The sequence below is a fragment of the Anabrus simplex genome, chromosome 9 (genome assembly GCF_040414725.1).
Source record: "Anabrus simplex isolate iqAnaSimp1 chromosome 9, ASM4041472v1, whole genome shotgun sequence".
NCBI classification, from domain to species: Eukaryota; Metazoa; Arthropoda; class Insecta; order Orthoptera; family Tettigoniidae; genus Anabrus; species Anabrus simplex.
In genome coordinates this window covers 99,382,936-99,406,107 of record NC_090273.1, presented here as the reverse complement: position 1 = coordinate 99,406,107, position 23,172 = coordinate 99,382,936, and positions in this window count along the sequence as shown.

Below are 23,172 nucleotides of genomic sequence, written 5' to 3'. Positions count from 1 at the left end.
GAAACAGGCGCTATTCCCAAACTATGGAGGTGACTCGTATAATAAAGAAATTTAACACATTACGGAAAGAAAGAAAATCAGTTACAAAACGTGGTCACCTCAAACCAAAATTAAGGGGCGTTCGAGAGGGTGCATCACTCTCTATACCCGATTTACAGTTAAATATTTTATGAACTTTTTACATAAGCCAGCAGAGAATTACATTTGTAGAGAAGTAGATTACATATTTAAGGTTTCGGACCTTTCCCTCAGGTTAAACTGCGGAGCTAGCAAGAAATAAGATGTTAACTGGCCATTACCTTGCTGAAGACCTGCTGCCTGGAGAAAGAGGCACCTCCCGCTTCCTGCTTGACACACACACTAAGTTAGATGTTGATCAAATGGCCAAGAGCCGTGAAAACCCGCAGTTTATAAACCCTCGGGGAAGGTTCGAGACCTTTCGTGAATAATCAAGACACACCCACAGAATTTTATTGGTGAATGAAAAAGTTACACTCAAAATCGAAGAAGAAACACGGGATTGGTTGAAAATTAATTACAGAAATTCTTGATTGGCTAAATTCAAAACTAGCGGAAAGAAAAGATAAATATTGCCAACCCAAAAATGAATGAACGAAATTTAGTAAAGATAAAACGTATGAATACAAAGTTTCTTCAAAAAGGTTCCTTCACTTCGCACCAGGGTGCATGATCAAAGTTTGTTAGTAGTGATGTCTATGAGAGAATGTCCAAACTTCTTGATGAACGGAGAACAAAACAAGTTGAAATTCACACAGTACTGGAAATTTCACAATACCAAAATTACGGTACTGACAACTTCTGAGGAAAAGATTGAGTAGATCTAGTTCCAAGTTTAGTGTTTCTCCTGTAGAGGAGTTCTATTGGCGCAAGATTTAAATGTGCGGCGTAGAGGTGTACCTCCCGGTACAGTCGCCATAAGACCTATCTGTGTCATAAAGAAAATTGTAAAAACTTATTATTATTATTATTATTATTATTATTATTATTATTATTATTATTATTATTATTATTATTGATTATTCATTATTAAACATGCACATACATATCTTACTTAATCTTACAACATGTGATTTAGTAATAAATGTAATAGCTGAGCCGATAAATTTAATTTCGCAATATAACTACGGTGACATCTTCAAATTAGGACCACTGGACTTAAATGGGTTTCAGTCATAATATCCATCAGAATGAACTACGTTCCAGACACTAGACGCCAAAAAAATTCCAAAGCAAGATTGATAATGGAATCCCCATCCTCTAGAAACAATAGACAATTACTTAGCAAACCAGGATGTTGATCTACATATCAATAACTGTTAACAGAATACATCATTAGTTGTCGGAAGGAATAACGCCCGTTCCATTACTGACGACGAAACAACATTAACAGAACCATAATTAAAATGTTCGTAATACCTTGGCTTGACTTGACTTTAGAAGATACTACTAGCTAAGCGAAATGCATAGGTGATCCCAATCTTGACAGAGGTTGGTGGTCGCTTAATTACAGAGTAAATTTGTAGAGTGAAGCGTGAGTCTAAAATAATTGATAAGCTCATGAATATCTCATGGCAAACCCTGCCACTCTCCAATAAGAGGCGTCGACCTGAGTGGAGCGTCCGAGGTTAGTGTAAGGAGAAAGGGAGAGTGAAGCCAGGACCCGATAGGCTTATGGCATTTTCTGCAGAATACAGATTCTCTCCAGCTCTTTGTAACACCGTGGTTAGCGTCAGTGGCCACCAGCCTCAAGCATAGTAACATTTGCATGATGATGGCCGTTTTTAACAATTTATTACTCTTTATTTAAAATGATGGAAGAACTCAAACATTTTTTTTATTCCTCCCCAGATTCATATCTGGTGAGACTTCACGTATACAGCGCACCATGTCTTCTGTATGGACTAGAACAAATGTGTTTGATCCTGGCTCAGTACAATGGTATTTGAAGATACTCATACACGACAGTTTCGTGTTGGTAGATTTACTGGCACGCAAAATAAGTACTGCGGGACTAAATTCCGGCACCTCCGCGCCTCCGAAAACTGTAAAAGTAGTTAGTGTGACATAAAACCTTTAACATTAATAATAATAAAAATAATAAAGGACGATCTTGTACAGAACAAATCCTTAATCTCAAAACTATCCTCCAAACGCGCAAAACCAGACAAACAGTCATTACATTTGTAGATTTCAGAAAAACATATGACTCTATAGACCGTCAAACACTTTTCAATACTCTAGATGAATTTCAAGTGGATAAAAAAACAAGAGAATTAATCAAACAAACATTAACTGGCACTACTTCAAAAGGCGAAATATCTGAGCCTTTTCCTGTTAACACCGGGGTCCGTCAAGGGGATGGTTTATCGCCGTTACTATTTAACTTGGTAAACAGGACCTGGGAAATGAAACTAAAGGAATAACCCTTGGAAGACTACGTAAAGACAGAATTCACGTGCAATGTCTGGCCTTTGCTGATGACATAGCAATCCTTTCCAATAATAGACATGAAGCAATTCATTCCATTGAAAACTTACATGAAATTGCCATCAAAACGTGACTTCAAATTTCGTGTGAGAAAAGTCAGTACATGGAAGGAGCCTCACGATACTTAGATAACTAAATTCGGCAAACTTGTTCAAGTGAACCAATTTAAATATTTGGGAGAAATTATTCAGCCCTCTGGTTTAAACCGCGAAGCAAATAAAGAAAGAATTTCCAAATTACAGAAAACATACGGGATCACTCGGAACAGGTACAATAAAAAATCAATATCTCGGAATGCAAAACTTAGACACTATAATATAGTAATCAAATCTGAAGCGTTATATGCCTCAGAAGCCTTAATCATTGGTGGCGGATCTTTAACCAAAGACATTGAGAAACAAGAAAGAATAATTTTACGAAAAATGTTTGGCCCTGTTTGTATAGATGGAATATGGAGGAAAAATCATTCCAGGATATATATTGTCATTCTGAAAATAATTCGCACACTTTTAGGAAAAGTCGGTTGAAATTGTATGGACACATTATCAGAATGAACACTAACAGGCTAACTAAAAGAATTCTCAACCTAGCCCTTTCATTAAAAATCAAGAACACGTGGCTTCGTGAAAGAGAAACGGATCTCCAGGATATCAACATCTCAGAAGACATTGTACAGGGCAGATGTAAATTCAGAACGAAAATCGACAATCACCACTTTGAAGAGAAACCCAACACCAGAGCTACTATAACTTGGACAGAAGAACGAAGGAAGAAGCTCAGCGAGAGGATGAAGAGATTTTGGAAGGAAATAAAGGCCAACACATCAGCTAAGCAAGTTCAACCGTGCTCCTGAGTAGGGCACAACGACATAAAAAAATAATAATAATGACACCAAGAAGTGGCTGATGATTTGAGGCTGAGCGAGATAACGGAACAAGATGTCCTAGAGAGACCCAGGATTGCAGAGTACCTGAAGATGAAGTCAAACCAGCAAAACGACTTCCCTGGATAGAAGACAGAAGAAACGCTCACATAAAGAGAATGAAGGACGTGTGGGGAAGGATACGTATACATGGTTGGAAACCTAAATAAACGTGGTCCAATGAGGCCATAACGATGTTGAATACTATTTATTTATTTATTTATTTATTTATTTATTTATTTATTTATTTATTTATTTATTTATTTATTTACAATGTTTAAGCCCACACTCGAGAACCAAAATCAACCTTATAGAATAAAATCTTTAAAAAATAAGTACATCAAAATATAAGTTTACTGTTTAAAACTTGATCATTTCTTCTTTTCCCAAAACTTCTTCATTCTAGACCGTCATGCAGCCCGTTCTTCTCCTGATTATAACGTACTGCTTACGGTTTGATGTTTCAAGTGACAGTTTTGTATATATGTTGTTTAGAATCTTCTTCTCTTCTCTATTTTCAATTTGCTCTGTAGTAATTTTCAATTCATCCAAATCCATTTGTATTTCTTTAAACCAAGTGGTTTTTTTTACTATTTCAAAAGAAATCAAAAACTGTTTTAGGAGTCTAAAATTTGTCAAAAGGTGTCCAAAACATGCAATCGTTCTTTTTTTCATCGTGAAAATAATTGATTCACTTTCCTTGTAAACTACGGAATTGGGTAAAAGTCTCCACTGGCCATCAACTTGATGTTTTTATTAATAATTGTCCGGAGGTCCACCTCTGTGGTGTAGTGGTTATTGTGATTAGCTGCCACCCCCGGACGCCCGGGTTCGACTCCCGGCTCTGCCACGAAATTTTAAAAGTGGTACGAGGGCTGGAACGGGGTCCAGTCAGTCTCGGGAGGTCAACTGAGTTGATGTGGGTTCGATTCCCACCTCAGCCATCCTGGAAGTGGTTTTCTGTGGTTTCCCCGTATCTCCTCGAGGCAAATGCCCGGATGATACCTAACTTAAGGCCACGGCCGTTTCCTTCAATCTTCCTTGTCTATCCCTACCAATCCTCCCATCCCCCATCAAGAACTCTGTCCAGGAAAGCAGGTGAGGCCGCCCGGGCGAGGTACTAGTCATCCTCCTCCGTTGTATCCCCCGACCGAATGTCTCACGCTGCAGGACACTGCCCTTGAGGCGGTACAGGTGGGATCCCTCGCTGAGTCCGAGAGAAAAACCAACCCTGGAGGGTAAGCAGATTAAGAAAGAAAGAAAAAAATTTGTCCGGGGAATTATTCTTCTATCCACTTTCTGCAGTTTGTCCGTTGTTGCTTGGGTATTAAGTTTGAATAATGTTTCACTTGCATATGACCTAATAAGACGAAAGTTTATTTCGAGTAAAATGTGGTCGTGAAAATTAAATTGTTATTATTATGTTATTGTATTTTGTTATCATATTAATAATTGTGATATAAATATTATTATTAACAAATTTGTTTCTTTGATCGGCCTGTCTCGAACTCATCCTTGGCTTTGACAGTATGAAACTAGCTGTGATATGACCGTATGTGTCCAACCCTTATCGCATTTCTTTACGGGGTCGGTTATGATGTCAGACGAATTTTCGTATCGAGTTTTTACGACTGGATACACTTTCTGACGTCAATCTCATCAGAGAACTTACTGAGATGGCGTGAATGACGTGATATATGATATGCTTTGCTGGACAAGCGCCTTGATGGGGGATGGGAAGATTGGAAGGGATAGACAAGGAAGAGGGATGGAAGCGGCTGTGGCCTTAAGTTAGGTACCATCCGGGCATTTGCCTCGAGGAGAAGCGGGAAACCACGGAAAACCACTTCCAGGATGGCTGAGGAGGGAATCGAACCCACATCTACTCAGTTGACCTCCCGAGACTGAGTGGACCCCGTTCTAGCCCTCGTACCACTTTTCAAATTTCGTGGCAGAGCCGGGAATCGAACCCGGGCCTCCGTGGGTGGCAGCTAATCACAATAACCACTACACCACAGAGGCGGACCGGTGAAACCCGGAGTCGGAACACAGCCTTCTCCTGTCGAAGGGGTCTACTCAAGGCTTAACGTACTGATAAGACGAATGAATGATTGTCAACAGCGTCATATGCCTTCACTACATATAAACACTGGGGTGTAGTGTTGCGAACAGGCTACTTGAAAACCACCTGAAAACCTCCCCTCCTTAAGCTTTGCTGAGTTACGAAAGTACTACGGTATATCGATAAGAAAAGTAAGTACAGTCGAACCTCGATATCTCGAACCACCATTACTCGAATTTTGAGTATCTCGAAGAAACTTAAATTTACCGGCCGTTTATACTATTCTTCACGTGTATTTAATTCTCTATTACTCGAAATTCGGTTTCACGAATTTCTCGACTTCTCAAAGCAAACATTTCCTCTCTTGAAGCAAAAAAGGAAAATGCCCCGTAACTCGAATTGTTTTGCAACATTAACTGTGCAATACCGACATTTGTGGTGTGTAAGAAACAGTTAGCCGTCTCTGTGGTGTAGTGGTTAGCGTGATTAGCTGCCACCCCCGGAGGTCCGGGTTCGATTCCCGGCTCTGCCACGAAATTTGAAAAGTGGTACGAGGGCTGGAACGGGGTACACTCAGCCTTGGGAGGTCAACTGAGTAGAGGTGGGTTCGATTCCCACCTCAGCCATCCTCGAAGTGGTTTTCCGTGGTTTCCCACTTCACCTCCAGGCGAATGCCGGGATGGTACCTAACTTAAGGCCACGGCCGCTTCCTTCCCTCTTCCTTGTCTATCCCTTCCAATCTTCCCATCCCCCTACAAGGCCCCTGTTCACCATAGCAGGTGAGGCCGCCTGGGCGAGGTACTGGTCATACTCCCCAGTTGTATCCCCGACCAAGAGTCTGAAGCTCCAGAACACTGCCCTTGAGGCGGTAGAGGTGGGATCCCTCGCTGAGTCCGAGGGAAAAGCCGAACCTGGAGGGTAAACAGATGATGATGATGAAGAAACAGTTAACAAGTAAAGAAAGGGTTACAGTGATGCTGAGAGCTAATATGACGGGAACCGAAAAACTAAAACTTCTAGTGATCGGAATATCGACGAATCCTCCTCGCTGTTTCTCGGGCGTGAATTAATTACCGGTACCGGTCACGTACGAAAGCAACCACCGAAGTCGCGGATGACAAGCTCCCTTAACCCTTTACTGCATATTGTTGCCCTCAGGCAACATACAACTTTTCACCTGTATAAATGGATACAGATTGTGGACAGAGGTAGTTTTCCGGCACACCTTTAACTGTACAGTCATTTAAAGTCATATACCAGTGATGCCTTGTTGTTTTTACATAACATAAGACAAAACAGCCCTACAACCAAAGGTACTCCTTCCACCCCGTCAGCATCCACGTGTACCAACCACCGTTTATTTTACGTGGGCCCTCCCCATCACATTACCACAGGCTTCAGAAGTACCTCTGGCTCAACCTCAAGGACATTAGCGACCTACGGTCGTGCAAGTATACTTGCCCCCTGCAATACGTACCCATGGCCAGTAGGCAGTAATGTTCGGTCTTTGAATGTTAAAAGCTTAGCGTGAAATCGTGAAAAATCGTATATATACCCCGTTATGGCAATCCACATCACATACGAGTGTTAAGCTATTCTGAAACACTGAACGTAAGTTGAACATTGAAGCTTGAAATTTTCTTCACCAAACGAAAACGAAAAATAATTCATGCAGTAAAGGGTTAACGAATCTCGGCTGCGTGGTATTGACGAGAGGTTTCAGCCTGAGAGGAGGAAAGGTTAACCGTTTTTCTTTTCTTTTTTTTTTTTTTTTTTTGCTAGTTGCTTTACGTCGCACCGACACAGATAGGTCTTATGGCGATGATGGGACAGGAAAGGGCTAGGACTGGGAAGGAAGCGGCCGTGGCCTTAATTAAGTTACAGCCCCAGCATTTGCCTGGTGTGGAAATGGGAAACCACGGAAAACCATTTTCAGGGCTGCCGACAGTGAGGTTCGAACCTGCTATCTCCGGAATACTGGATACTGGCCGCACTTAAGCGACTGCAGCTATCGAGCTCGGTAAAGGTTAACCGTAACAAACAGAAGAGACTAACGGATTTTTTCCAAAGTTATTAACAGAGGTAAGTTTCTTGTTTCACTTCTGTATGTACTGTATCATGTCTTCTCAAAAGTTACTATAATAAGTGTTATAATTAAAGGGATGCCGTAAAATAGAGTTTACTTGTATATTTTTAAATACTGTTAAAAATAATATATTCAGCATAAGCCCATAGATACGAATGGTTCAATTATGTGCTATACATGCTCAAAAATGGTATTCTTTATATCGTGAAATTTCGATAACTCGAAATAAAATTTAGCTCCCGAGTTGATTCGAAATATATTACACGATTAATTTACATAACAGACGAGATCAGTGATGCCTACGGTCGAAGTCACAGAGGAAGAAGCATTACTATAAACAGTCCCTACGCACTGTAATAGTTCGTTTGCTTGCTCATGTGGCAGCATTGCTTGTTTCTTCTCAGTCCTTCCTGATTGATCACTTCGGGTCTCATTTTATTTTTGGCTTCAGTTTTAATAATCTTTAACTGCCTAAACATTCTCTCCAATTCTCCATTTGACCATGGCAATACTAGGCGTGGCAGTGCACATGTTGCCAACTTCTGAAATGGATTGGTGTTACTTGCACCGCAGCATTTCATCACTGCACCAGATATTAACTGAGTCCATGGTTTGAGACCATTTTACAAAAGACACAATTTTCCACCTTTGGGTTTCTTCCAAGTGACATGATTCAAGAAGGAGAATCAAAGACTCTGTAACAACCTTACATGCATTTCACAATGTAAGAAGTGACACTTTGCTATAAAAGAAAGGCGCTCTGAAGCGTTCTTTGCTTCCATACATTTAAGGGAATCCCCTACATCTCAGCTCCGCCTACATGTCATGCCTTTCCTATCTTTCCTTTTGTTGGCGTAACGAACGTCAACGTCAAGAACTTAAATTTCAACTACTACATTTTTATGCTCTCTGTTATACTCCATATAAAACTTTAATTGAAAATCCACCGAAATATCCACTGACAAGCATGAAAAAGACAATATTTCCCCATGTCAACCGTGCGTTAAAATTTGCCCACTGAAGAAGAGTACGGTAAGGGTGTATTCTGCCCGAAGGCAGGTTCGAACCCCGCAGAGGTGTGCCTGAGCCTGAGTTTACGTGCGGTAGGGTGGCCAGTTTTTTCCGCTCCTCCATTCCCTTACCCCTCCACCAACAGCGCGTGGCAACCCGTCCAAATCTTGACCACGTCCAATGTTGCTTAACTTCGGGGATCTCACGGGATCCGGTGTTTCAATACGGCTACGGCCGTTGGCTGACGAAGAGTTAAAAAGACTATATTCAGTGGGGAAACCTTCGTGTTAGCAACACTTCTGGGAAGAGGTTTGGCGCACAATCTATTGATTATAAATTGTTTAAAAATCATCTCGAAGTCCAAACACAATTACGGTTCCTCTGACAATTTTAGAGTAAAAGTGTGCAGTGAAATTAACCCGCAGGCAGCCTAAATCAATGTCCTCGAACGTCGTAGTGTTGGCTGCACAAATTTTATATTTCTGTTGTAATTATTAATATTTGATTAATTCCAGACTGGGTAGAAAACTTTCAATACACTTGCTTATAGAAGTAATGTCTTACTCTCAAACAGGCGGGTGACTTCGTGATTAACAACCATGACACATGGAGTGGTAGATGGGGAGACCAGGTAATATTAAGGAGTTTAAGACACGGCTGGAGGGAAAACGAATGTTATTTCTTCGCTAGAGGAAGGCGCAAGCCAAGCTAACTCAAGCTATGAATATTCATGAGTTTCCCAGGGAACTTGGAAACAGGATGAAATAAGCCTGCTCTTGAAGGTGAGGTACTCCTACAGTGGAGCAGCAGGTAATTTAACTAAATTCTTGTACATATCCGCCTCTATGTGACAGATGAAGTTAACAATAGTATTATAGGACAAAACAGGTTGTTGTTGTTGTTGTTGTTGTTGTTACTTGGGTCATTAGTCCATAGACTGGCGTAATTCATCTCTCTGCGCTACTCAATACTTTGCTAACATTTTCACTTCTTCGTAACTTCTACATGTTACATCTACTCTAGTCTGAGTGTCATATTCATACCTTAGCCTACCCCTATCGTTCTTACCACCTACACTTCCCTCAGGAACCAAGTGAACAAGTCTCGGATGTCCCAAGATATGACCAGTCGTTTTATCTCTTGTTCTGCCAATCTTTCTCGTCTCACCAATTTGATTCAGTATCTCTTCATTCGTGAGTCAGTCCATCCATCTCACCTTCAGCATCATTCTTTAGCACCACATTTCAAAAGCTTATTTATATTTCTGAGTTAGTTGTTCCGCGCTCACAGAACAGAAATGGCCAGGCAACATCCAGTGAGATCGGAACACACAAATCAAAATATCTCAACATCGTAGCTTAGGAGGCCTTCCCCATTTTATCGGCTTTTTCCCCAAGTGACAGATCGTCTAAACTGTAACGGGTGAGGCTATACAATGTTTGTAATTATTGTTGTCGTTTTTAATGTTTGCTTAATGATGGACTGTGTGGGTAACTTCCAATATACTTTCTTATTTAACATCTCTTCAATATGTACTCTATTTACTGAACAAGACATAAAAAGACGAACGTTTATTTCCAGTAAAATGGGTCGTGAAAATTAAATTTATTTTATTTTATTTTTATTAGTTCATTCTGATACTAATACGTGTTTGCCAAAGGACACTGAATAGCTCACAAGTTATTTGAATAAAAATAATTGAGTTGTTGGTTTCGGAAAGGAATATCAATTATTATTGTACCGGGAGGTACAGCTCAACGCCGCGCATTCAAAACTAGCGCCTAAAAGAACTCCTCTATTGGTCAAACAGTGAAACTGATAACACAAGTTGGAACTTCAATCAGAAGGTGTCACCACTGAAAAATTAAGTGAGTTTGTTATTGCGCAGTTTCCTAAATAGAGTGAATTTCTCCTTGCTTTGTTTGCCATTCATCAAGAAGTATGGACAGTTTTCTACAGATGACACTACAAAAACTATGATCACGCACCCTGGTGCAAGGTGTAAGAACATATAACTCAAAGAAGAATCCAAATTTCTGTAATTAATTTTCAACCTATCACAGGCTTCTTGTTCGATTCTGAGTGTAACTTTGAGATTAACCAATCAAATTGAGAGGGTGTGGCTGGTTTAGTCTTGAATGATTTCGAACCTTCCCTGAGGGTCTATAAACTGCGGCTTTTCACGTTTCTTGGCCAATTGATCGTCGTCTTTCTGAGTGTGTGTGTTTAAGCAGGAGGCGGGCGGCCTCTTTCGTAGGCAGCTGAACAACTATAAGGTAATGGCCACATAAATTATATCTTTCTTATCGCAGCTACCTCCGCAGCCTAACCCGAGGGAAAAGGTCCAAATTTTTACTATGTAACCTTTTCTAAAATGTAACTTTTCTTCCGGCTAATGTAAAAATTTCATTAAATCTTTAACTGTAAACCGGGGATAGAGAGTGAAGTACTCTCTCGAGCTCCCCTTCATCTTAGTTTGAGGTGACTACGTTTTAAACTGTTTTTCTTCCTTTCCGTAATGCATCAATAGACCCTTTATTCTTGTCACCTCAGTAGCTTGAAATTAGCCCCTGTATCTCTGGGCCAAGAGCCCCGTTTATTCTTCATTATCTAGGAGTGCAAGTGTACGCCTCCATTAATTTTGTGTTCGGGTCGTTTATTTAACCTGTTCTTTTTCGTGAAGGCCCTGTAGGTTGGGTACTAGATACCCCTGTGTTAAAACTCACTATTCTGAGAGTGTAACATTTGAGGTTGCCTTGGGTGGGCAGTGAGGTACTGAGAGACTGTTTGCTCTTTTCCAAATTTTTGTAAGATTAACGAATGCTTCTGGGAGGCTAGAGATTGTGATTTAAGGAGCAAGGGCTCTTGAATTAGGGGATTTTTGCCCTTAACTAAATTGGTAAAATCGTAAAACTAAGGTCTTGAAGCCCAGAAATCTGTAAAAATATCTCATCTTTGACTTCCTAGTCTTGTGTTAAGATTGCTTTTCTACCTGACATGCTGTTATTTGTTGAGTTGTTGTGTTTAAAAGAAATATAACCTTCTGTTACAGTTTTAAATTGATTTTGATATTGTAGATAGACCCATTCACCCCGGCACCTTCTTTAACCTCTTTCTGCTCCACGGGTAGTACCGTAACAATTATTATTATTATTATTATTATTATTATTATTATTATTATTATTATTATTGTTATTATTAAATCTCGTTCAGCCGTGGATAACGTGAAGAAACTTCACAATGTCCGTCCCATGTTTCCAATATTTCTTCATTTCTTGCCCAAATGTGGGATTCTCTCGGACTCAACCGGACACGACTTTACGACATCGCTATCGCCGCAGTACAAAGTTCGGTAAACATACTCCGCAAACATTTCTATAGCATTTGACGAACTTTACATTATGCTTTATTTCGCGATCTTTATGAATCTTGCGGGGTTTTTTTTCTGAGACACACACTCATTTTCCCCAATGACTTTCAAAGACATACAATATTTGAAATCGATATATTGTATTTTTTCCTTGTGGCAACCTAATCTTTGGATAACTTGCATTAATAAATAAGAGCAACAGTAATAAGAAGGAAAATAAGAATTATTATTATAATCGAGGTGTAGCAGCTTGGTAGCTCGTTACGTAGTAATTGCTTTCGTTTGGTTTTGCCACAGGTAACCTTGTACCTGTATTGCATTGAAAATAATTCTAAATCCTGACAAACGCCGAGATGCCAGAATTTTGTCCCATAGGAGTTCTTTAACGTGTCAGAAACCAAGGATGCCGTGATCATGTGGTCGACATTTCCACTAGTAATGTAATACGTTTAATAACTTGGTTTAATATGTTTGTACTACCCTCATGCTCATAAATTAAGGATAATTGCATATTGTGGTGCCACACAACGTGGCACTACACAAAACTGGCGCTAATAGCATAGGCACATAGTGAACACAAACGAAACATATCTGTAAGTCCACGGTATTGGTGATAAGTTGAGAAAACCGTCCCAAAACACATGTGCTACAAAACGCCACTGTTTCCCGCGCATGTACCCCGACATCAATATGGGATATGATCACCATGCACACGTACACAGGCCGCACAACGGGTTGGCATACTGTGGATCAGGTGGTCGAGCAGCTGCTGGGGTATAGCCTCCCATTCTTTCACCAGTGCCTGTCGGAGCTCCTGAAGTGTCCTACGGGTTTGAAGACGTGCAGCGATAAGTCGACCGAGAGCATCCCAGACGTAATCGATGGGGTTTAGGTCTGGAGAACAGGCAGGCCACTCCATTCGCCGGATATCTTCTGTTTCACGGTACTCCTCCACGATGGCAGCTCAGTGGGGCCGTGCGTTATCATCCATCAGGAGGAAGGTGGGACCCACTGCACCTCTGAAAAGGCGGACATATTGGTGAAAAATAATGTCCCTATACACCTGACCTGTTACAGTTGATCTGTCAAAGACATGCAGAGGTGTACGTCCACCAATCATAATCCCACCCCACACCATCAAACCACTACCTCCATACAGGTCCCTTTCAAGGACATTACGGGGTTGGTATCTGATTCCTGGTTCACGCCAGATGAGAACCCGGTGAGAAACACTGTTCAGACTATACCTGGACTCGTCCGTGATGATAACCTGGGACACTGTTCCAATGACCATGTACTATGTTCTTGACACCAGGCTTTACGGGCTCTCCTGTGAACAGGGGTCAGTGCAATGCACCTTGCAGGTCTCCGGGTGAATAAACCATGTCTGTTCAGTCGTCTGTAGACTGTGTGTCTGGAGACAAGTGTTCCAGTGGCTGTGGCAAGGTCCCGAGCAAGGCTACCTCCAGTACTCCGTGGCCGTCTGCGGGCACTGATGGTGAGAAATCGGTCTTCTTGTGGTGTTGCACATAGCGGACGTCCCGTACTGTAGCGCCTGGACACGTTTCCTGTATGCTGAAATCGTTGCCATAATCTTGAGATCACACTTTGTGGAACACGGAGGGCCCGTGCTACGACCTGTTGTGTTTGACCAGCCTCCAGTCGCCTTATTATTCTACCCCTCACAACGTCATCAGTATGTGTTCGTTGATCCACTTTTCACCACACAATCACCATTAGCACGTCTGAAAACATCTGCACACTTACTCCCTGCACCGTACTCTGACATGCACCAACATACCTCTGCGTATTTGGACTGCTCCCAGCGCCACCGTGCGACGACCGCAGGTGAAATGCACCACATGGTCATACCCCGACGTGATTTAAAACCACAAACCGCCCACCATAGCGTTGTTTCACCATGTATCAGCATTATCCTTAATTTCTGAGCATGAGTGTAGATTACACTAGTTTTCCTTTTTTTTAAATTTCTTCAAAATCTATTAAATGAAAATGAAATGTAATGTCGTATGGCTTTTAGTACCGGGATATCCCAGGACGGGTTCGTCTTGCCAGGTCAGGTCTTTTTATTTGACACCCTTAGGTCACCTGCGCGTCGTGATGAGGATGAAATGATGATGAAGACGACACATACACCCAGCCCCCGTGTCAGGGAAATTAACCAATCACGGTTAAATTTCCCGACCCCGCCGGGAATTTTGAACAATACCTGTAAGGGAACAGTTCAACATTTGTTATGTACAGTAGAGTACACAGATTGAACACACTGTGACAAACGTGTACGTGTTTCGTCTGAGGGTTATTACATTACTCTGTTTTCTTGTGCTGTACGTTTTGGTTTCGATTCCCGGCCGGGCCGGGGATTTGGACCTTAATTGGTTGATTCCAACGGCCCGGGGGCTGGGTGTATGTGTTGTCTTCTTCATCATTTCATCCTCATCACGACGCGCAGGTGACTTAAGGGTGTCAAATCCTTTTAAAATAATTGTTCAAATATTACACTAATTTTATTTAGAATTTGTACTGTAAAGTAATATTAGTTATATTGTCATTTTAATTATTTTTAGTAATGTGACTTGTGTGTTATTAGAATAATGTTAAAAATCAATTCTAACTATCTTTTGTTTTTAATTTGTATTTTTTACGTCTAAGTAACAATTGTCATGGAATAGAAACAGACTTTCAACGTATTAGGTCGTGTTACGTACATGTAGTACGTGTTGAAGACATGTTAAGTACAGAACAAAAATGGCCTCCCGATTTCGCGTCGGTTGCTCTACCAATTGAGCTATGGTGGCCTTGGCCATCTTTGTTCTGTTTGAAAGGATCTGAGCTACAGGTCTGGCACTGCTGCTAGCACACTGTAGAGTGCGTTTAAGTCGCCCGTTGTGGGGCATGTCAATGAATATTGAATTTTCACGACCGCATTGTAATCCAAACAGACTTTCAACGTATTAGGTCGTGTTACGTACATGTAGTACGTGTTGAAGAGATGTTAAGTACAGAACAAAAATGGCCAGCCGGACACCAGTGGGATCCGAACCCACAACCTGTACGTAACACCTAATACGTTGAAAGTCTGTTTGGATTACAATGCGGTCGTGAAAATTCAATATTCATTAATTGTCATGGACATTGTAATTGGGACTCATGACCTGTTATGTTCACAATAAAGAAAAAAAATTAAAAGGAGTGCTGAAGGCACAGTGTGTGTATTGCTATACATCCACCACTGTGCCCATTTCAATCACAACAGTCTCTTAGTGGGCTGATTATCTTCAGCTATGCGTTAAGCGAGGAGGTGCGGGGGACCCATGCATTGTTTATATCGGAAAACCATTTCTGTACATGCGTGTACAACTGATCATATAAGCAAGATAGAATGGAAACATGGATGTTGGTAAGAAATTATTATCATGGACGCGGAAACTCAGTTAGTGGTTCTACATCCACCACACAGCAACTCGGATACAGGAAACATAAAACAGGAAAACTTGCTTCATTATGGTAGTCAAATTTCTGGGAAGACACAGCCACAGGGGTAGAAAGAACACAGGCTTTTCAGTTGACTATAAAATTTCTGAGAGTGAAACTAATTCTTTATCAAGCCTATTTCTTACCAATAATAATGCACGACCATGAAACTTGTAGCTGCTTGTAGTATCAACAGTAGAGATAACACGGCACCAAGCTCTGAGCTGCAGAAATTGAGAACCCGAGGGCAATGCTCCAAATAACGAGAAGAGATAAGGTCTAAATTAAAAAAGTTAACTCAAGGAATCTCATATCAATGTCTGTTTTTTTATTTTACAATTTACGACGGTGGGACAGGAAAGGGCTAGGAATAGGAAGGACGTGGCCGTGGCCTTAATTAAGGTACAGCACCAGCATTCGCATGGTGTTAAAATGGGAAACCGCGGAAAACTAAATTCAGTGCTGCCGACAGTAGGGCTCGAAACACTACCTCCAGAATACTGGGCACTGGCCACACTTAAGCGACTTCAGCTATTCAACACGGTTATAAAAATGATAAAATGATTTGGACGCCTGAAGAAAATCTACCAAAACAGGGGAAAGTCAAAATCCACCCTATTTTCAAAATCTCAGCCATCAGATGTTCGATAAAAAAATTCAGCCGCATTGCAAGTGATCATCCAGGAAACAAAAAATAAATTTGTGATCGATTATGTGAAGGTCATTTATCGAAATGAATATAAAATATGAAAAGGTAAGAATTAAATTTTAAACAGATAAGAAATACAAGAAACAAACCAGTTCACTGAAATCATAAGAGTTTCGCCAAATTCGGGTATCGTGCACTGAAACAGACCAGATGACATCCACACTATTATTCTCTTCTTTCGCGTTGCATTTGGCTTGCACATTTATGTTGGGTACCCCGCTCGTATTAATATGTTATTCACCATGCTGATGCAGCATTTTTTAATAAGAATGTACCTACAGTCAACAGCCCCTAAAGCATTAGGGAAGTTGCACTTTTCCGAGCACTGAATTTTGGCAGCCTCTAGAACTAGTTTTTCCATTGGAAATTATATCCAATGATTGGTTTCGGCTTCATTCCCAATCGAAACTTCGTAAAGTGTACGGGATACTGCAATTTGACTATCACCTACGTTTTCAGCCGCGCCACGCTGAAAACCAGGATCGCCAAGGCAGAGCAACGGAAACTCTTCTTTTCTTTAATTCTAAGAGCACTGCTTCCCATTTCATCATTTTCATCCAGAAAATACAGCGCCATCCAATGCATATTTTCCTTTTCAAATCTATAAAGTACAGGGTCTCTCATATAAACTAAGACCGCCCAAGCGACGTTTTTACTCTCCGATACGTAAGCTGCAGTGTTGGAGGCGCGCACATAGTTCTTGACCTTGCAAGCACCAGTCGCCAGTCTAAATCTCAGCGGTTAACTTGGTGAGACACTTATCATTAGAGCCCAGATGTTTATGCAGTAATAAGTTAGAATGCAAACTTACTGAAGCGAGTAACAAGTAGAGTCTATCTGCACGACGGTAATGTTATGGGATTTGCATAAACATTAGGGGTTCGGACATTAGAATGTTTATGCAAACCTCATAAATAAAGCCCGGATTTTTATGCAGTAACAGGTTAGATTGCAAACTAATTTGGTTAGCAGGAGGTGTCAGCCACCCGCTCTTCCATAATGTAGCAAGAGTAACATAAATTATAGGGGTTCTGATAGGCCGTACCCCTAAGTTTTCTGCAAACCCCATAGCATAATCGTTGTGAAGGTGGAGTACACTTGCTACTCGCTTCAGTAAGTTTGCATTCCAACCTATTACTGCATAAACATCCGGGCCCTATCATTGCCACACCGTATATTCGTATGTAAAAGTTATATGAAGTACGAGTCGGCTCGACGGGTACGCGATGCATGTGTTAAGCAATTTCCTGGTGACGTGCCACGAGCACAGATTGACGTAACTTAATTTATACTATTATATAAAGAGGTAAAGTTTGTCTGTATATAATGGCTAATCTCAGGAACTACTGCACCGATTTTAAAAATAATTTTACTAATGTAAATATTCATTATCCCTGACGGACATGGGCTGTATTTTATTTTCAAAACAATTCGAAGTAGGGGGCCAGCGGGGGATTTATAAAAATATTAGGCTAACATAGGCTAAATATCGAATTTGTCGTACAAGGACGAGACGAAGTTCAATTTAAGCCCCTTGACGCAAAGAACAAAACTCGGTAAGCTCTACGGGCCCTAAAACCAACCGTTATGGAGATATTGACATCACACTATCCCTGCTCTAAGAATCGGACAAAGAAATAAACTCCCGTAACCTTGGAAACGTTAGCTCTACTATTCTTACAGCAACGAGATTATCTACAAAACATCACAAAAACCTAACATGTTACAGACATGAAAATTGGTATTTGGAACTCCTTTAAAAATAAAAGAACTCAAATTTTGGTTTTCAGAAAATCCACTTAAGGGATTGACGAGAAGGGGGTGAAAAGAAGTGAGGAAGAAGTTGAATTTTTTATATGAGGATAAATATATCTCAGAAACTGAAGATGTTCCAAACGTTAAAACTGGTTCTTAGAATCTCTTCTAAAAATAAATGAACACACTTTTTGAAGAAACCGCTTATTGGGATGAAATAATAAAACAGCGGGTGAATTTTTAAAATCTTCTTGTTCTACTGCTTTTCCCACACCTGTCCGGTTGCGGGCGCGAACTGTGTCGCACATGTGGATTTGACACTTTTGCGGCTGGGTGCCCTTCCTGACACCAAACCCATGTGTAGGGGTGTAATTACTATTGCGTGTTCCTGCTGTGGTTGGTAATGTGGTGTGTTGAGTAAATATGAAGAGAAGAGTGTTGGTACAAACGCAAACAACCTGTCCCCGAGCCAGATGACCTAATCACACGCGATTGAATTCCCCGACCCAGCCCGGAATCGAACCCGGAATCCTATATACCGAACTCCACGCTGTCCACTCAGCCAAGGAGTGGGGCAGTTATTAATATGAGTATATCTACAATATCTCTCTTAGCTTAACAGGTACAGACGTGAAAATTGATATTTGTAATTCCCTTAAAAAAAGAAACACGTACGTACTTTTTATTTTCGGAAAATCACCTTAAGCTGGAAATTGAAAATAAGTGAAGGAATTGAATTCTCTACAGGAGAATACTTATATCTCAAAAACTATGTTACAGACGTGAAAACGCGTAGTTGGAATCTCCTTTAGAAATAAAGAGACCTTTTTTTTCTCGACCTAAAAGAGGACTGTTTCTCACATGTAGAGTTCCACATCGCATGTTCCAGATTTATCTCTGCCAGTAGCCTGGCCATCTTAGCCCCAAAAGGCAATGCCACAAGCGCGGTTTACAAAAATGTTCTGGGGTAAATGAAATTCAGTTTTTCGGTGAGATTTTAAACTTTAGGCAATTTCTGATAATGTCTTGGAGCAGTACCGAGGAAGAATTAACTTTTATCAACTTACCAAATCCTCTCGAGCAAGGCCGTGGGTAACAGCTAGTCATAAATAAATTTGAAACTACCGGCTTAATGCTCAATACAAAACACGCGCACACACGAAAAGTTTTAACGGGGGGAAAGCTATACGACATTGGTGTGAATCTTGAATGGTTTATATGAATGCCCCTGCATGCTATAATTCCGGACATCAGAGTCTCGACGTTCTTATAGGCATTCCATCTTCCTGGAACATCTATATAATACTCCATCACCGCGCACGCGTAGCTCTCACCCTCAATAATTTGATTTCTGAGTATAAGCTTGATGTTTATGTATACCACACTGGAGCAAGTAGTCTACTTGGGGGCCGATGACCTCGATGTTAGGCCCCTTTAAACAACAAGCATCATCATCAAGTAGTCTACTTGCTCCCGGCGAGTTAGAACTTCAAATACGCGAGTGGTAAGTACTTACTCGTCTTTATGCATATCACCCTATAATACTCTTTCTTTCTTTCTTTCTTTCTTCCTTACTTCCCCGTCTCACTGCTATCAGTACGCAGAAAGTAGCTGACTTCAACAACACATCGCGCTATTTTCCACCCGGCAGCATCTTAGCAAAACAGCAAGCAAGCTAGCTTATAGTTTTATGAGTATGTTGTCATCGCAATCATAGCCACGGGATCTCACCAGTTTTATGGATTCCGAACGACATGGACATGACTTTTATATCAAATTTTCCTACATGCAATGACAAGTATTCGAACCGGCTGCCTTGGTGACAGTGCAGCAGCTATGTCATATACACTGACTTAGCAAATGTCATCGGATAGTCACCTAATGGCGTGTGGGGCCTCCTCTGGCCCTGCGAACTGCAGTGAGACGCCGTGGAAGTAAGTCGACAAGTCCCTGGTAGTCCTCTGGATGTAGCTGACACCAAATCGTTTGCAGAGCGGCCGCCAATGCTGGTCTGTTCGTGGGTGCAGGATCCATGGCACGGAGCCTGCGTTCCAGGACATCCCGGATATGCTCGATAGGATTCATATCGGGGGTCCTGGGTGGCCATGGCAGTCGTTGGACCTCCGCTGCATGTTCCTGGAACCATTCCCGGGCGCCGTGGGAGCGATGTGGCGGCGCGTTAACATCTTGAAACACCGCAGAACCGCCTGGGCGCTGGAAGGCCAAAAATGGGTGAACATGGTCTCCGAGCAGCTCAACATACCGCGTACCCTTCAAAGTCTCCTCCAGAACAACTAGGGGACCCATTCCATACCAGGAAAATGCACCCCAGGCCATAACAGAGACACCAGCGCCCTGGACCACACCTTCGAGGTAGGCGGGATCCATCGCTTCATGTGGTCTGCGTCACACACGGTGCCTACCATCGGCATGGTGCAGTTGAAATCGTGATTCGTCCGACCATATCATGTTACGCCATTGTTCCAGTGTCCATCCCTGGTGACTGGCGACAAATGCGCGTCGTTGTGCCCGATGACGTTGGGTTAACAGTGGCACCCGTGTGCGGCGCCGGCTCCCATACCCCATAGAACCCATGTTCCTACGGATTGTCCACTGGGAGACGTGTCTAGCACGGCCTGTGTTGACTTGAGCCGTGATTTGTTGCACGGTTGCCCGTCTGTCACTATTGACAATCCGTCTCAGATGTCGCCGGTCACGGCCATCGAGGTGGCTGGACGGCCGGTCGTTCGTCTGTTGTGGAAGGTGACACCCGCATTCAACCATTCAACGATACACCCTGGACACGGTTGATCGTGTGAAGCCGAATTCCCGAACCATTTCCGAAATCGCACTTTCCATCCGTCTGGCACCGACCACCATACCCCGTTCGAACGGTATCAGCTCACGAGGAAATTCCATGTTACACCTGTCACATGCACAGCTACTGCTCACAAGGTCTCCTATTTATCTGCCGCTGGCACAGGGGGCGTGTGGAGCGTTGACAACACACCTGGGCATCAGTGCTCCCATGACATTTGCTCAGTCGGTGTAGATTCTGCGCTCCTGTACCATATTAATATCCGCAAGGAACTGAAGAGCAAATAATCATTCCTACAACGACTCCCAGTTGAATTTTGATTTAGTTTCTTGAGTTTGGATTCACACATGTTCACTCCAGTCTCAAATTCGAGAAGCTTCCGAAATCGAACTCAAGCCACCCGGCTTGGAAGTTGCTTTGCTAACGTCTGGACTACATTGATGTATCTTCATTATAATGAATTTCTTGGCTCGTAAAGCGAGATCGTTTGGCGAGAAGGACTCTGTGAACGAGAAAAAAATCGGAAGACTACTTCATTGTACCGTAGTAATTTGTAAGAAGTGAGAAAACGAGTTGATTTATTAATTACCTTTGAGAGTTAATTGAAAGTGAAATTAATAATAATTAAAACATACCTTGACACATCACTACAAGAGTCGTCAGTGATATGAACCGTACTGAAGAGCAGTAGATGATGCCAATTAATTCTCTCCGCCTGTCTTTACGCTCGCCGAAGTGTTCACTGGAACGTGGTTAATTAACTTTCATTATTTGAATCTACTTCCTCACTGCTAAACACAACTAACTAGCTAACATACTAACTGCGTAACTGTCACTGCAGAGACTATTGAATCGAGTATAAATTAAAAATAGTTGTAGAAAAGTTTGAAATACACTCGCCTGACTCCTTGTGTATGAATTATTGGGTAATTAGCATGCATCGGCAACGTGAAATATGGTCTCTTACTAGCTTTTATGTGAAAATGGTATGAACAATCCTGTGGATAAATTACATCTAACGTCGGTGCTGTTTGAGTAACCTCGGGGTGGTAGACTGTCACTATTTTAAAGGTCGCAGGATATTCAGGGTTTCGTAGACTTACTCATCTATATAAATAAAGTTGTAGGGGGTCCGCTGTCTGTAATTTCGTTTGTTCGGGCTATTTTTCAGATATTTATCCGTTTTAGGTCAACTCAAGACCGAATCGGTGGTTTTTATTTTTTGGTGCCTCTTTGTCCATTTGTCTGTTTGTCTGTTCCACCATTACGGCGAAACGGCTGGATAGATCTCGACCAAACGCCATATTTAGTGTATACTCATCCCGGAAAAGGTTTTGATATGCATGTCATTTTAAAATCTTTGAATAGATTTATAGGACTGATTTTCCTCCATTTTCTCTTATACTATTGATTTTCTGTAAACTCCGTGTATTGTATGTCAAACGACTATTCATTGTAAACAACTTTTGTTATGTTCATAATTTACCTTACTCTTCAAATGACGGAGAAAATTACTATATTCTGCGGGTATCATGCTCTGCATTGAGTGACCGACAGACCGACAACGAACCTACAGGTTACCATGGCAACGTCTCTGACTGCTTGCCAGCAGGGAAGTGACGTGTTGCCATTTTCGTCATCATTCCTGTAAATTCGTGGTTGTTCCTTGGGTAGAAAGCAAGAGGGGCGTCAATCGGCCATTCTGCGGGATATTGGCTGAAAATCGTTGGAGGTTATTGTACCGGGCGGTACACCTCCACGCCGCTAATTTAAAATGTGCGCCAATTGAAACTCCTCTGCTGGAGGAAGTCTGAACTTTATTGATGGTATTAATTTTCAAGTTTCTCAGAAGATGTCACTACGTGGAAAATTTGGAGTTTTTGAACTATGTCATTTTCGACGTATTTTTGTTTCGCTTGTAGTAAGAAGTGTGAACTTTCTCTTCTAGAGGACACTACTGAAGATCAACAATAGTGCACACTAGTGCGGAGTGAAAGAACTGTTTTTTTTTTTTTTTTGGAGAAATTTTTATTTCAAAAGTTTGTTTCTTGTTAAATTTCTTTCTGTTATTGCTTAAGTTGGCTGTATACCCCTCTTTTTCCCCTTGTTTTGTATTTAGCCTATCCCGAATTTCTTTAATTTATTTCTGACCAATTGAATGTAGCTTCCCCCAACTGGAATATGTTGCGGTATCCTACCCAATAAAAGTTTTGGTGGGAGGGTGTTCTCATTCCCCTAACGCCTCGAACCTTCCGCGAGAGGATATAAACTGCTGATTTTTGGGTCTCCGGGCCACTTCTGTTCCATCTTTCAGTGTGTAAAGTACATAGCAAGGGGGCGGGAAGCGCCTCTTTCTTCGGCGACAGTCAACAACCAGGTAATGGCCGACTAATTACTTCTTTTCTTGCTTGCTCAGCAGTTTAACTCTCGGGGCGG